Source organism: Arctopsyche grandis, chromosome 8 (genome assembly GCF_051622035.1).
Source record: "Arctopsyche grandis isolate Sample6627 chromosome 8, ASM5162203v2, whole genome shotgun sequence".
Lineage (NCBI taxonomy): Eukaryota > Metazoa > Arthropoda > Insecta > Trichoptera > Hydropsychidae > Arctopsyche > Arctopsyche grandis.
In genome coordinates, this window is record NC_135362.1 from 10,827,436 (window position 1) to 10,844,133 (window position 16,698).

Sequence of the window (16,698 nt, forward strand, 5' to 3'; positions counted from 1 at the left end):
TCAGCATCCCGGGGTCAAATGGGCCAAAGGTCCGGCCAAACAAAACCGCATTACGCATTCGTTCATTCCGCGCAATATTGGAAAAATGAAAAATATCTCGCATACTTCAACGTCTTGGCCCATTTAATTTTTTTAATATCCATGTACGTATATGTTTGTATATCGGTATACGTGTTTGCTATACACATATACGATATACTATAGTGTATATGATTATTTCCTCTCCACACGTAACTCGTATAACTGGATATTGTTTTGGAATACAAAGCGTTTGCGGTAAGGAAATACTACAAACGCACTCGTGAATACAATATCAAACGGAACGCAAAGATTTAAATGATGTAGTGAAATATTAATGGCGTATTATTATAAAATTGTGAATAATTTTCATATTGATTGTGAAAATTGACTGTGAATTGTAAAAATATCAACTCAATTGATAAATTTTATTCGAAATGTCTATATTTATATGCATACATAAATATATTACATATGTACATATGTATATTACAATGACACTTTTACATAGTTATATAAAAATTTAAATTGTTTTGGTAAATTTTATGCGCATATAAATTTGCACATTTTCAAATTAACAAACGGAATTTCATTTGTAATGATATCGAGAATATATTAAATCACTTTAAAACTATTCATATTATGTAGAAAATTTCAAAATACTCTGTAAGCTTCTTTGAGACTTTAATTTTCAAGTAAATTATCGTGGTAAAACTTATTTACGGACGTTATGTACATACATACATATAATATGTAGGTGAGGTGGGTGGATTAAATCAGAAAAATGTGTGGGATGAGATCGATGAGAGTTGCCCTAAACACAGACGAATGAAAACATGTCAGCGAATGGCTGTGAATGATGATAACGATTTGATTTGAAGTGACTGAAAGCGTTACGAAAATTTGTAACGCTGAAAAATTGCATGAAACTGAAGAGGGATGATGTCCTCTCAGCCGCCCGTACCCTCATCTCCCTTGAAACCTACCCCATAAACTTAATCTGTTTTTATCTGCTATGAACATGTATACGTTTAATTTATTATTAAGAATAATAATCAAAGATCAGATGAGAACATATTCCCATCGAAGATGTATTTATAAAGATAAATCTAATTGTGCGCCGAAATAGGTTCAATTACAATGTAATTAATAAAAATATGACAATGAGAATAAGAAGATTCATCACAAATTCTAGAGTATCACACATACAAAGCTTTATTAAGATGATTGGATATAATACACAAATTAACTACTAAATATTGTTTATTTTTCGGATTGGCACAAATTATGTTTATTTGTTATGAAGAAAAATAAAAAACACTATCATTCCTCAAAGAAAGATAAATGGCTTTTATACGAGTCGAGCGAAAAATTAATGACAGATAAACCGGAGAAAAAAGAAATTAAAGCGGTATTTACGAAAGTAGATGCACTTCCATTAAGAATAGATAGGAAAACAAAAACGGAGAAGACGAGATAAGCTCACAAAATGATTAATGAGACTAGAGTTAAGCCCTACCAATTCACTGTATTTATATCTACTCCACATATACTTTTTTTGTATTTTTTGAAGAAACAAAAGTATTTACCGATTCAGGACACACGCCGAACGAAAAAGGAGAACGCAAGAGCCGGGAGCAAATAAATTTTTAGAACGATACGCGCGGGAATATAGGGGAGAGGGTAAAAAGTGGGACACGCCGAGAACGGATAAGAGGGATGCAAGCGGAAAGCGAGTTCCGGAAAAGTTAAACTTCGAAGCGTCAAAGGCTTCGTCGCCTTTGCTCGAGGAAAATAAATAGGCTTTAACTTGAACGGTGTTCATGCGTCTATTAAACATTTAAGTAGGAATGCAACGGTCCTTCGTTCAGTATTCCATTAGCGGTTGCACCCTTTCGCCCCTACAGTCCGGAAAACACCCCCGCATCGGAATAAATTTTCCGAGGGTGGATCGCGTGACTAGGCAAAGGCGGTGGTTTTTCCTAGACTTTAGGTATAAGGGAGAAATTCGCCGTTTCAGAGGTGAGCCGCGTTTGAAAGAGGCCAACGTGTCATTATGTAAATACTCTACCTATAGAATCGGATTTCAGATTGGCTACCGTCCTTCGATAGGAAATATCTCGAACATACATAGCTGAGAGATATCTCAAATTTGCGCGGGTTCATATATATGTATGTTTTAGATGAAATAGAAAAAAATGGACACCCGAAAATTTACATTCGATAAATAAAACAAGGTTTTCTTTCTTTTTTTTTGTTGGTGTATGTGCGTACAAATAAGTGTATACGTAAGTATGAATGTATGGGAAGTTTTTCTTCTTTTAATAATAAAATGCAGTAAAGAGATTGAAATGGCAATAGAATTAGACGATAAACGTGGTTAGAATAATGGACGAAAGGTAGAAAAAAGAAGTGCTCGTATTGCACCCGAGAGAATTTTAAAGAGTGCAAGAAAGACCAAAAAGAATATGGGTGGATTAAAATAGAAAAATGTGTTGAATAAGAGTTTCTCAAAATAGAGACGAGTGAAATTGTATTGGAGAAGCCTAGATCCAGCAGTAGATAGTTAATGGCTGTGAAATGTGGATAGCTAGATAACAGAGCCGTTCTCTGATGAAGGGTTTTTCAAACTGTTTAAAATGTTTATAGGTCAGGGCGGTGGTGCCCCCCAATATGCTGAAGGTTTTAAAGTAGGTGATTAATTTAAAGCATGCTTCGCAAACAAATTCTCGTAAAATGCTCAGTTTGAACGATTTTAGTGCTCTTAAACTTAAAATTTCTCAATTCGATGATCAAACTGAGTTTTTTATGAGCATATATGTTCGTGTAGCGTGTTACAAACGAATGACTGACTCTAAGGGAAAATTTATTGGCTTTTTATTAATTAAATTAAATACATTTGTAGGCATTAAAGAAAAACAAATGTTTTTTAATGCATTTATTTGCAAAGAAAAACAAATTAAGAGCGCCATTTTGTAATCTCAGAAAATGTGGCTCATACAAAAATACGTAAATTTACCAAGAGAAAAAAGCAAATTTTCCTTACGTCACACGATGAAAAATGCGTACTTTTCATATTATCCGATTCCGATTCCAATTTCGACTTTTATGTTGACTTCGGGTTTTATTATTTTTTATTGCATAATTTAATTGGCATAACCGATTCCAGATTTCTGTTTCAGTTCCAATTCCGATTAGTTATTACTATTCATATTGTAACTTTATTTTAAATCATGTATCAATCCGAAATCACCCGTCGAAATTTCAACGGGCATATAACTAGTATTTATAATAGCGATGTTGAACTTCCAAGAAGACTAATGTTAAGGTTACGTCCATGACATAGGCGTGCACTTTAAGTTGTGTAATAAAATCCATATAAGACATGACATTGTAACAGGAGTTTTATTTTTCATTGAGCGTGTGAAAACACGGCGTTGAAATATCACACCGCATAAGTTCGCAAATACATAGAAATAAAGGTAAAACGGTGAAACTCGAAACGCGTCACATTACAACAAAACGATCCAATTATTTCGTATACAAATGTGTCACGTTATACATAACAGAAACTCAACTCTGGGTACTTTGTTTGTCTTCAAGAAGAAATTGTAATGGAAGACAAAGCAATTCGTGTAATAATTTAACTTGTGGGTCACTAGGTGGAAAATTAAACTTCACGGTAATTTCTCGACAAGTAAATATGTCACATAACGAGCTTTTATCACAAACAACACGAAATGATTAAAGTTAACAATTTCACATAGCATCAAATCACAGTTCAACGATTATATAAACATACCCCAAATGTCTAGAGTTTAAAGATGAACTTTTATTTATTAATTAGGCATATCAATCACAGTAATTGTGCAAAAAAAACAATCCTACTACATTATATTAAATTATACAAACTATATTTTATAACTGTCAAAAAAAGAATATTCAAAAATTTTATATAATATTAACTCGTTTTCCAAAAAGTATCCATCATAAAACTACACCGAATTTAAAAGCTACCGTTAGAATTTAAAAGCTACTAAAAATACTACTGAATTTAAAAGCCTTCAAAAAAATATTTAATCAAAAATATCATTCAAAAGGATTCCCGTAGAAGTTTACAAATATTTAATTATTTAGTTTTAAAATATTCCTTTATCAATCAGTAAAACATGTACATAAATACATATATAATATAAGAAAAATCTACAATGATTAAAAAAATAGATTTGTCTTTTTGCTTATTGATCACCTACATGCCTATAATGAAATGCGTCTTTTTAGAAGTAAATTTGAAAAGGAAGCACAATTTCTTAAATATAAGAAGAATTACAACTACATATGTTTCTTAGCCTTTTTATGTTTACATTCACCTCGTATTAAAACATGTGCTTCAGATACGATCCTTATATAAATATTAAATTATTTAAAGGTCAAATGTTTGCAGATTGAATCGACCTTTTGAGAAGTAAAATAGCCCAAGATTTTAAATTGTTCTCCCCTCTTTTATTACATTATACCTACATATAACATAATCAGAAAACCGACGGAAAAGCACACATCCCACGGGATTCAATACGTTTCAAACATACGACAGGACTAAAATCGAGTATACATTGAAAAAAAAAATGGAAATATATTCAATCTACATAAGTACGCGTGATGGCGTAGACAAGGTTTACGCTGAAAACACCGGGTTGGCCACCCCTTTCCTTAATGTAAGATACCGCGCGTTAGTATGTCGAGGGAAATCTATAAATCCGCGGATATTCCAACGGCGTACAAGGGAACGAACACGGTGAAAAACTGCTCCTTATCATCCGGCCATAATCCGAGACGTATATGGGCGCGCCAGCCGGCACGCGACGTTCGGGAAAATCGCGAATTTTCCGACCCCGCGTGCGGATTACGTACGCCTCGGAAACGACCCTCGATGGGAGGGTTACGTCTCTAACCTACACGAGAACCCCAAAATTAATGCACCTAAGGGAAACCAATAACGACCCGTGGAAAACCCTGCATACATTCGTACGTACATACATATATACATATACATATCTACACAGTATACGCATTTTTCTCTCGCCCTTTGAATTAACACGCGTGTTGAATTGCTGAAAAGTTAGTATCATGAGATGATTGTATTATACATACATATGTATGTATAGGTATACAATTATCGAACGGTGGTTAGAAAATAATAGTTTCAACTGTGTAGTATAGGGTTAAATCACTGGCCCTGTACTGCTGGCCAGACTGGATACGTGGCTCCAGCTCAATTGTTTCCTATTAGGGTTTGCCAATTTTTATGATTTAATTCTAAAAAATCCAAAAAATTGGTAATCTTGTCTCATCTCGCAAAAATTCGAGTTTCATCTCAAACTTGATGATTTATAAAATTATGCAAAAATGTTTGTCAAATTTATCCATTGACGTCTCTATGATACTTTGTAAAATTTCGCTACACATTTTTTATCGATGTTTATAATTGGCCAGGAAGGCCAGTATTTGAGTTAAACTGTTAGGTCTTCCTGATAGACATGTATGTATAAAAATAAATAAATATGTGAGAAGTTTCGATTTATGGAACTTGGTCATGAAGGCAAATTTTTGATATCTATAACTATACGATTTTTCTACATTTATAACTCGACATCAAAAAAAGGTTCACGAAGTTGAATATGTAAAAACATATTCATGTGAAGTATTATATGCAGTTTCATTCGGCAAATTTACGCCAAGATAACGAGGTCAGAAAATATTTAACATTATCTAGTAATGCGGCATAATAATAAATTCACGCGTGGATATAACTTGCGCTTCAGTGACTTTATTGCAAATACTTTCCACGGTTGAAAAGTTGTGGCGTTTGCCAACAAAGTGTAACACAAATAAGGGCTTTGTACAAAAAGGGCGCAAAATGAACGTCAAAGCATATTTCTTTTCTAGGTGGAGTCGACAAACTTTCATTCAAACCCAACCTCGTTGCTTGTAAATCGTTTCTTTTTTCGCCCTTGCCCCTACCTACGCGTAATGCGAAATATTTACATTCTTATTTTGTACGAAGTACAAGGAGAAAAAAAAGGGATTTTTCGCTACCGTACAAGCGCGACTCCATAACTCGAAATAGTGTTCGAACGGAAAAAAGTAGTTTTAGGGACAAAAGGTTAAACAAAACGTCCGCTTTATGGATGGGTTAACCCACCTACGATATACGCGGAAGGTTGAGCCTTTTAGGATTACCGAAGAAACTAGTTTCTAGTTTGATATGGTGATATTTCAGCTCGGCTTTAAGGATCGCCCATTTCGTTGTTGTGTGATGCCGAGCAGAAATTGGACCTTGTTTTTGCCCGCGTAACCGCAGAAAGGTTACGTCGATTCGTATTTTCACTATTTTGTCGGTCACCGTGAGACCATATTTTCCGTAGGAAATGCAAAAAAGCAGGCAGAAATATGTATACTTATACCCATATGAAAACACTACGCGATTCTATATAGTAGGCACAAAAACGGACTTTGAACGTTTGTAACATACTCGTAGAAACTCGATATGCTATAAACAAAATCAATATAAAACAAAATATGCTTATTTTTATTTTATTACTAGAATACGATAAATACTAATATATATGAAATATTCAAAATACATATTGCGTTTACCGTATATACGAATAATATAAATCACAAGTAATATATTGAAAACATACACACATTCATACATTCTAGATATTTCATTGCTGCGGGGAAAAACTCATACGAAGCAATTTCTCAGTTGTCTATCATAATATTTGTACGACGCGCTTTGTATGAATAACAATACATTTATAACGTTTTTATTGTAATATTACATAGTCATATCGGTATTGCCTACATAAACGTGTATGCCAGAGACGAATATGTATGTAAAATAAGGAAATTCAGCGACAATTGAGTGGTCGCATTGTTTCACTGTCACGAATAATGGTCAAACGAGCCAGCAGGGCCGGTGGGTCCCATTAATGGACATATGGCGTGTGTGGGTCCCCTGCGGCTCTCTGTACTGAGGGGGCCTCTACGGTGCCGAACTTTCAGCTCTGCTAATCCGATCGACAACTTTTGTCGGAAAAACTTTGGACACGACGTACGCCTATAGAATGTGAAACGGTTGGAAAATCGCGTTAGTTTGCAATGGACGTAATTCAAAAATAAATAGGATCGGAGATTTGATGAAGAAATTTAATTTTGACAAGATATATTATGTGTTTTCGTGGAGATTTTTTTGTTGATCAGTAGCAGTAATATATGTATGTATATACAATATAATATATATTATTACTATTTGAATCCTTCTAAATATAATATACATTTATATAACACCTACCGACCATGTCACCACTATTATAATATGATTTTAAAATTTATAATCCATAAATTTATATATGTATGTATAAGATTAATACCATAAATGTCGCTCAGGGGCAACCCGTAATGACATCATGGGCAAATATAAATTTAAAATAAATATACACAATACGTCATATACTACGTATGTATGTATGTATGTATGTGTATAAATTGTTGATTGAGTTATTGTCGGCTTTTACTGTTTATATGAGTTAGACTATTCATGTAGACACCAATGCGTTGAAAATGGTCAATTTATATTCGAAAATAGCCTAATGGCGTATTTTTTGTCAAAAAAATCCTTCAATACATAATATATGTGGCCGAAAAAAAACCAATAAAAGATGAATACGTTCCACATTAAGCGTCGTAACGAGCAAAAACTGAAATAAAATTTTCATATGAGAGACATAAGGTGAAATTCGGGAAAACATTATCACTTCCTTTGCTGATATATGGAAAGCCCTTTCGGAGAGAAAATTCGTTTAAAGCACAAGGTCATGAATAAAATATTGTGATTTTAGCGCGAAAAACCCGTTCGCCGAATAAGAAAACAGTTTTCGACGGAGAGACGAAAATGTGACCGAAGGAAATGCGTACAAAAAATGCGAACAAAACCGAACGTTTCCAATAAAATCGAAGAAAACATGCGCACCACTGATGCTATCTAAACAAAACTAAAGAAAAACACAAATAAAATTATCCGACATTTCGAGATGACCTGTCGGATCGAACGATCGAGAATTACGGCAGATTTTGCTCCATCAGCTACGTTGAAAACGGGGTTTGGTAAACTGAATACGAAAACGTACTGGTGAGATTATCCGATGCGATATTGAGACCTTTCAAGCGCGGATAATTCACGTCGAGGATCCAAAGATGCGATCTCAATGGTCGCTTATCGATTTTCTCCGCTTCGATACAAATGTAAGCGAGATTTTCGTGCGAATATTGCGCGAGTCAATCAATGTAATCAGATCTCATAGATGGCTTCTGTCTGAGTTGACAGTAATGGACGTCGAGGCGATGAAAGGAAATTTGATTGGATAAATGGCGAGACCGGAAGGAAGAGGTGGAAAGGAACTGGAAAAGGACCGGTCAGGTCGTCAGTCAAGTCAACAGACAGGATATCGAAGGGTCGTTTCCAAACAATGACCCACATTCATTCTGGATGTTTGTTTCGGTGGTTCCTTCACGACTTGACCGATTCATCAGATAACGTGATTCATAAGAATCAATTATGTTTTGTTATATAAAATATTGATTTCGGAGCTATTTTATTATTTTATTTTTAAAATGATTATTTGAATAAATGTACGGTCAAAATTTGACGTGGCTTCAATTCGAAGGGTAATGTAAAAAGTTATCGAGTAGGATTTTTTCACGAGCGCTCACAACAAAAGTTACAAATGACGCGAGAATTGAATCACATCTGGAAGGCGTATGATAAATTTATAGGCGCATAAATTCAATTCGACCGAAGCGTACGGAATTCAATTCATTCATCTGCGCAGGTCAATTATTCCATTGTGAAGGGCTGCCAGCCACCCTTCATCCCGCCGACACAAATAATATATTTTTGGCAGGCAGTGTTTTGAAAAGCCATTCATTCACCCACCAGATGATGAATCTGTATGGCCTTTTATGGCGTCGACCGTCATCGACAACCTTTTCGTTTTTCTTTCCCTCTTTTTTTTTTATTTTGCCCCGAGCTTCGATAACGAGGCGTCAGGTGATTTGAAAAAATAATATAAGGAAAAAAAATCATGAGACGTCACGCGAGTCCACCATTTGACAAAATTAATGAACAAGTGTTTCCACTTTAATTTTCGTGATATCCCAAGCGAAAAAAAAAAATACATACATGATCGATTTGGCGTCGACACGTTGGCGTCGTACCAAAAATATAGAAATTGTATCGTAAACGCAATTCATTTCAATCAATAAATATTGGCATCCAAGAAAAATTGCTCTGATTCTATAAAACCGAGCCAAAATTATTTATGAATTTCTTGACCTTTTCAAATAATAATTTAGAATACAGAGCTGATTTTTATATGTATGTACATACATATATTGAATTGAATAATTCTGAAATAAAAACTTGGCTCATTACCAATTCAAATACAATAAGTACTAGTAACAATCTCCACTTATGGCATATTGTATATTGCTTTATTTTTTTTTTATTCTGAATACATATAACAGGAAGGCCTAACAGATAAAACGCAAGACACTTTCATGACCAATTACAAACATCAATAACCAATTATGTTTATACAGTATCATAGAGACATCTACGGAAAATATTTCGATAATACTAATATTTCAAGAAATACATTTATTTATAAGTAAAACCTTTACACTTCAACAAACAAATTATTTAATTTCTATAATTAAATAATTTGTTTGTTGAAGTGAAGGTATTGCAGAATTTCATTGATAAAAAAATCATGTTTATTGTAAAAAAAATCACATAATATTTAAGTAAAATGAAGATGAAAAATCGAAATTTTTCTTTAAAAGATTAAACGTATATTTTACACACATACTGCAGAAGTAAAATACCAAGCAAGAAACAGCTTGGTTTTTTTTTTTAATAATAATCAAAGATGAACTCTAACGCAACGGCGCACAGGATTGAGAATGTAACGTTTTGTAACATGTTCAATTGCATATATATATTTATATATATACATACATACATAAATACATTTATATCTTACTCACTCTACGGTAAAACACGAAGTTTCACAAAATACATTTTTGCTCTATCCATATTAGAATTAACAAAACAAAAAACTACCAAAATTATATCATTGACAAATATTTTTCGAAACAATGATGATAAGTGAACATATTCCGTTGCCAAAAAACACGGCTCATAAATCCACCGTCAGATAATGTAATCGGATAATGTTAAACGGGCATAAAAAAGGTTGTCAACTTCTGCAATATTGACTGTAACTTGACATTCAATAAAGGTTTTGACAAATAGCCGGGAGAGTCGAACGAAGCAGAAGGCAGGCCAACGTTCCGGAGCGGAAAAACAGGGGTGTAGTCGTGTACGTAACCGTACTACCAAATAAAGATACCGGCCGCGATATTGATTGATACGACCACCAACAAATAGGAAAATATTACCAGCGGATGTGGAAAAATTTCGATAAAAACCAAACAGAAATGGAATATACGAAGACACCGACTCCATTTATCAAAGGTTATACATCTTTCAAGATTTTACATCTATTTTTGAAATAAAAACATCGCAAACAGCAATATACACAGGAAGAGAAACGTGAGATCATCTCTTGAGGGTTATAATTTGAAGTCGTACTCGACTGGTACGTGTCATCGATCCTTTTTCTCTCTTCCATAACTCCTCGGTGTTTATTTATATAATATAAGATAAAAATATACACTCCTCTGTAATAATTCGAGCCCTTAATAGAACACAGCCTTAGGCATGTGTATAATACACAAGTTTTCTATACTAATATTATACTTCACGCTTCAATATCCGACTGAGGAGTAATAAGAATAAATGAAGATATACCCAAAAATAAACATATAAGATGTATTTGGGCTATCCATAATGAGTTTATAATAAAAATGTTTGAAAATTTCATTTACTCTATTTAGCTATTACAACATTCACGCTACTATTATATATGTACATACATATGTAGTATGTACATATGTGTTAAATATATAATATTAGAACATTTACAAAATTACAAAATCAATGAGTTTCTTTTAACATTCATATAAAAATTTGTATTTATAAATAGTTGAAAATATGTATGTATGTACATTCAATGTACGCAAATTTATCATAAAAATATGTAAGCCTCAAATAACTCTTTTTATTTGACTTAATCATTAATCATATGTATATAAAAATAATAAACATCAGCATTTTGACAAACCTTTCTTCGAGGGCTAGTAATACTTTCAATAGAGGCAATTATCTGGTGGCAGCGAACCATTCCAAACTAACACACCATTTCTAACTTATAAGTGATAACTATTGTGTTGCAGTGTGTGAAGACGGATATAATACTACGTATACAATCGACAGTTAAAGGTGGATGAATAAAAATAGTGTCCAAGTTTGGATGACAATAATTGGGTTCGCATTTGTATTCTTGGCGCGCGGCAGACGCGAACTGGATCGCAATTAACCCTTTCGTCGCCGATAGAAGGAACGGCTGCCGATAACGCCGACAAACATAGCGACACGTACAAATTAACGTGTCCGTATAAATTGTGATGTTTTGTTTTTGCGTGCGGCAAACGCAAATTGACCGACTATTCGTCGGCTTGTGATTAATTCAGTTTCGAAGTTCTGAAATAACGTAGTAAGTTTCGAATTAACTCGCAAACAACTATGTATGTGAATAACTCTCGTGATTCGCAGCGATATTTAGCACGTGCGGTTCAATTTAACTTTCGTAGCCGAAATTTAATTTCTACATAGTGTAATGCGAGATTTAAATGGTGATTTGTTGTGGTTAAAAGCTTGTTTATAAATAACTATCTATCATGATACCGTCGAAAGTTACCAAAATTACAAAAAGCCTAGACAGAAAGTCTAGATTTTGAGATATAAACTTGTAATAACAAATGTTTTATTTATTATATAAAGATTCGAAATGTAATAATCGAATAATATAAACACTATAACCTTCCATTGTGATTTGCCGCACACTACTAAACAATTGCAAACAAATTTGACAGATGTCACTTTAACAACATGGCTGCTATAACCTAACAAATTTCGAGCATCCCTATTAAAAGACCTTTGTTATACATATATATAGATAAATAGATCAATTTTAAAATTGTATTTATGATATTTTGTATTTTAGCATGCACGGAAAAACGAAAAGTGCTCAACGTCGAACTGGGGCACGCAGGGCGCTCATGGACGAACACGGAGACATATGCCATCCCATTTACTTAAGTTTTTTTGTTCTTCTGTGAGCACCTCGCATGTCCTTGTTTATCCGTGCATGTTTTGTCCTAATTTTGTACCGAATCAAAATACACAAGTACGTTTTTCCTTTTTTTTCCTAACACACATACAAATATTAAGCTTTGCTTGGTATATACATATGTACATCATACAATGAGGGTTATTAAAAAGTGATCTATGGACAATTTGGGATTCCGTATAAAGATATATCTACTTGAAAGAAGAAGGTATAAATATAAGATATATGTAACTAGTACATTTACATACAAAGTCTCTTTCGAAATTATATATTAGATATACCTACATACATATGTATGTACATATAGTAGAAAGGTCTGTGACTTTCATCCAATTTTGAAATTAGTCCTTAAAACGATAGCGAATGAGATAACAAAACTTGAACTTAAATTAAAGTCGAATTTATACTGATATATCTAGATTATGTATATAATTCAGTTTGTAATCGAAAATTGGAATTCATCTTAAGAAGCCATTTATAATCGAATATTTTCGAATGGATAAACAAGGGTTATATTATAACCGAAAATTTAACTACTGCGGTAGTTCACGGGTAGATTGTTAAAATTTGGGTCGCGCGAAGTAATAAATTGGTTAAACTATCAACGGTTAAGTAAGCTAACTTGGCTGACCCCTCAACATTAAATAATTGATTTAATTAAGCACCCAAGAACGGGAGAGATAGCACGTCAAGGGTTGCAACTCAATTAAAACCGAATTGAAGTAAATTCGTACCGATCAAAAGAAAAAATAAACGAATAAAAATGAGGATAATAATTGAGAAATTGGAACGCATTAAGGGCGCAAAAGTTCACAATAGCCACTTACCGAGAAATGTTTACGTTATAACCTGAATTAATTCGCGAATCTTCAAATCCGCTTTGCGAGGATTTATAATGGGGCGACGAAATACTACGGAGTGGGTGGTATGGGAATGGAGACGATGCTGAAAAGTACCGTAAATAATGCAGACGACTCTGAGATATTGTATTTTTAAATAAAAGTCGAGAAGTTGCTGATATTATATTATATTAGACCAGGTGAAAGCGCACGAGAGAGAAAAAGCGCCATCAGCGTCGTAAGCTCAGAACATTTTTCTCCGCTTTCATTTCCATACATTAAAAATCGAGTTCAAAAATCTCCGAATCGCATTTTGATACGTCTGGCTACGTATTACTATTTGCATTAATGAATAATAAATTCAACACTCCGTATATATGTGTGTATGTATATGTATAATACATATATCACACGTAGGTATATGTACATATGTATTCAATGAAAGTAATTGGATTTTAAATTCAAGCATAAGCGCGTATATACAATGATATATGTGTATGAAGTGTTGGCTTAAAATTACGATGTCCCGTGAAAGGGAAAGAGGGTGGAAAAACGATGGGGGAACTTTTGAAGTCGTAATTGCTGGCTTATTTGCGAAATAAAAACATCATGAAACGAACACAAAGCGCAAAAGTCATGACTTCACCGACAACAATAAAATATGCGAGCTTTTCAACGGCATAACTGCGCGAAAAGTCGTAAAAGCAGATTTCAACCCCGCACCACCCCTTCCCCTCCGCTTCTCCACCATCATACGAACGTTAAACGGAAAAATTCCAAAAGAACCATAAATTCAATACGTGGGGTATTATGTCTACAAATCTGCACCCTAAGGAGATTTTTTTGTTATCAATGTCGCAATTCAATGCAAATTTAAAAGTTTTACATATGTACATAAATCAAACTATATAAAATATTTCAAAGTATATTTTTGATTTTTAATAATGCATCTCCAGCAAAAGTTTTCCAATGCATTCTGTAGGGCAGGGGCTTCCGAACTTTGTAGTGTGGGCGAATTCGAGATTGAGAAAACAGTTGAAATATTAAATTGTACATATTTGATAGATTTTTATTAAGAATTTACAGATAATAAATAGAAAAAGAAACATAGCACAAGTAGTGCGATCATTGACATTGCATTTAACCAAAAGAGGATTTGATTTTTAGGGCCCAGAACAGATTTCCATATTTTTAAATTTTGAACAAAGTGAGCGATTTTGAAAACCCGATGGATGGCTGCGAGCTTTCACTAATTTATTAGTGTGGTTATTAGTAGGTGCTTCATACTTTTGAAACGCGCGTACAGACAAATAGTATTGATTCAGTCAAAAAGTATTGAAAATCGTAAAATAGATATACGAAATATTAACGTAACAACTAGTTTTGAATTCAAACGCTTTGAGCGACTTAGATATCGCCGTAGATAAGTCCATGTAACAATAGAATGTAATATATTACATACATAACAATTCCGATACATTGTACAATAAAGATCCCATATAATATACATACATATGTAATAATATACGCTTTCGGGCATATTGTTACGTGAAGTCTAATAATCGGATTATTCGATTAACCTGCGATATTTTACGTAACACGCGAACGTGCGATTCACATTCGAACAACGTCACAATGTCCAATTTGTATTCTGGCAGCGAAAAGGTTAAAATGTCAAATGCGTCCTATCAAGCGCTCCATCGTGTCTACTCCAAAATATATTACATATATACGCACACATGACATATATGTCCATTATTATTATTGCTACTACTGTTAAATTGACATACTCCAGCGAGGACAATAGTCGAGAGAGAGAGATATGTATGATATTATTGCGAGAGTGAATTATCGTTTTACGCGCTTCGATTCGAATTTCGAGAGATGTTTGCGTGCGATATAATTTCGCAGTCAAGAGGTTAATCGATTCGTTTATCATAACATGTCGTAAAGCAAACTTTCAGGTCGTAAATAAATATGTTTATCAAGTTGAAAGATGAAACGACGCAGTTTGAGATGTGGGATCGTAATTGAAAATTCATGGAATTTCCCGCAGAGCGACTGTATAATGTTTATGAAATGCCCTAATTAGAATTTCTCGGAATATCATTTTTACTATTATGAAGCATGGTTTTGTCTGGTAATTATTTTATGATATCGTATTTTCAGTCACGGCGTAAATGGTGTATTTAGTTATAATAAGCACGTAATTTAATATTTCATTTCGGCATATTATGTATATTAAGGTAAGACTTAAGTCACGTTTAATTGGAAATGTTTATAGCTTTCACATTATGTTTAAATATTAATTGTAAACAACAAAATTGAGAAAAATAACTCACAGTATTCAAACGTAGACCACAGTCAAAATTTTTTACCCAATCGTATAACGTCAGGGATTCAGCTATAATTAACTCATTATGGACCGCCCAAATTTTTCGAACAATCTCTATGAGAATCCGCGTATATTTTTCGGAAAGAAGCGGTAAAATTAAAAGTTTTGTAGATTAAATATAACTCGTAAGCCTTTCTATCAATTAAATAAAAAAATTGGAATACAGATTCTTTACAGTTGTCTTCGACTGTATGAATTATCACATAAGTATTTCTCAAACTGTGATGATTGCTGTATTAAATTTTCTATAAAATATGTATATATTTCAATATAAGTTAATACATATGTATATTCACGAAATAAATCATATCTATCTTTAAGATCGTTGTGTTATTCATGTGAATGAAAGATGAAATTTAAGAAATATGTAAATATACATATGCTACACAAGAAAAAACCTTTTGAAAATATCTAAATTTATTTTTCGATATTTTGGATAAAGATATGCTGATATGATATCTATAAATGAAAGTGTGAAACTAAATCATTTAAATGATACTTTTTGTATGAAGTTTGGAAGATTTAAAAATAAAAATGCTATATGTTGACAGCCTTTGAATGAAGTCTCATTCAAAACACAGAGTTTGTGTTTACAGTCCATAGTGAGTTAGTAAAATTAAGCGCGTACGAAAAACAAAATTACAAAGTATGAAAGTGATATCAAAGATTTATGCCCTGCAAAGATACATCGCCGGTCTCTTAAAGGCATTTAAGATACTTTTTAAATAAACACAGTATATCATTCCGAGCATCTTCGACATTTTTTCAATATTAAGCCGAGGAAAATTTACGAAGGAGGGCATCCGCAGAACGGTAGGGGCCGTAAATCAGCCCGCGGGCCCAGCTTTTGTACCCATGGTAATAATCGAAACGGTCGTTAGCGGGCTGCTGTGCCCCGCAGACATTATTACACCTCGGAGAGATCCCAAGAACGTTTAAAAAGAATAAATTGTAGATTTACTTCAACCGAAACTTCCAGACGCGAGTCGATCCGTAACTGAAACTAATTATTTCCATTCGGGGATGGTGGGAAAATTTTCGCGATATTTCTCCGGTCGCCCGCCAAACT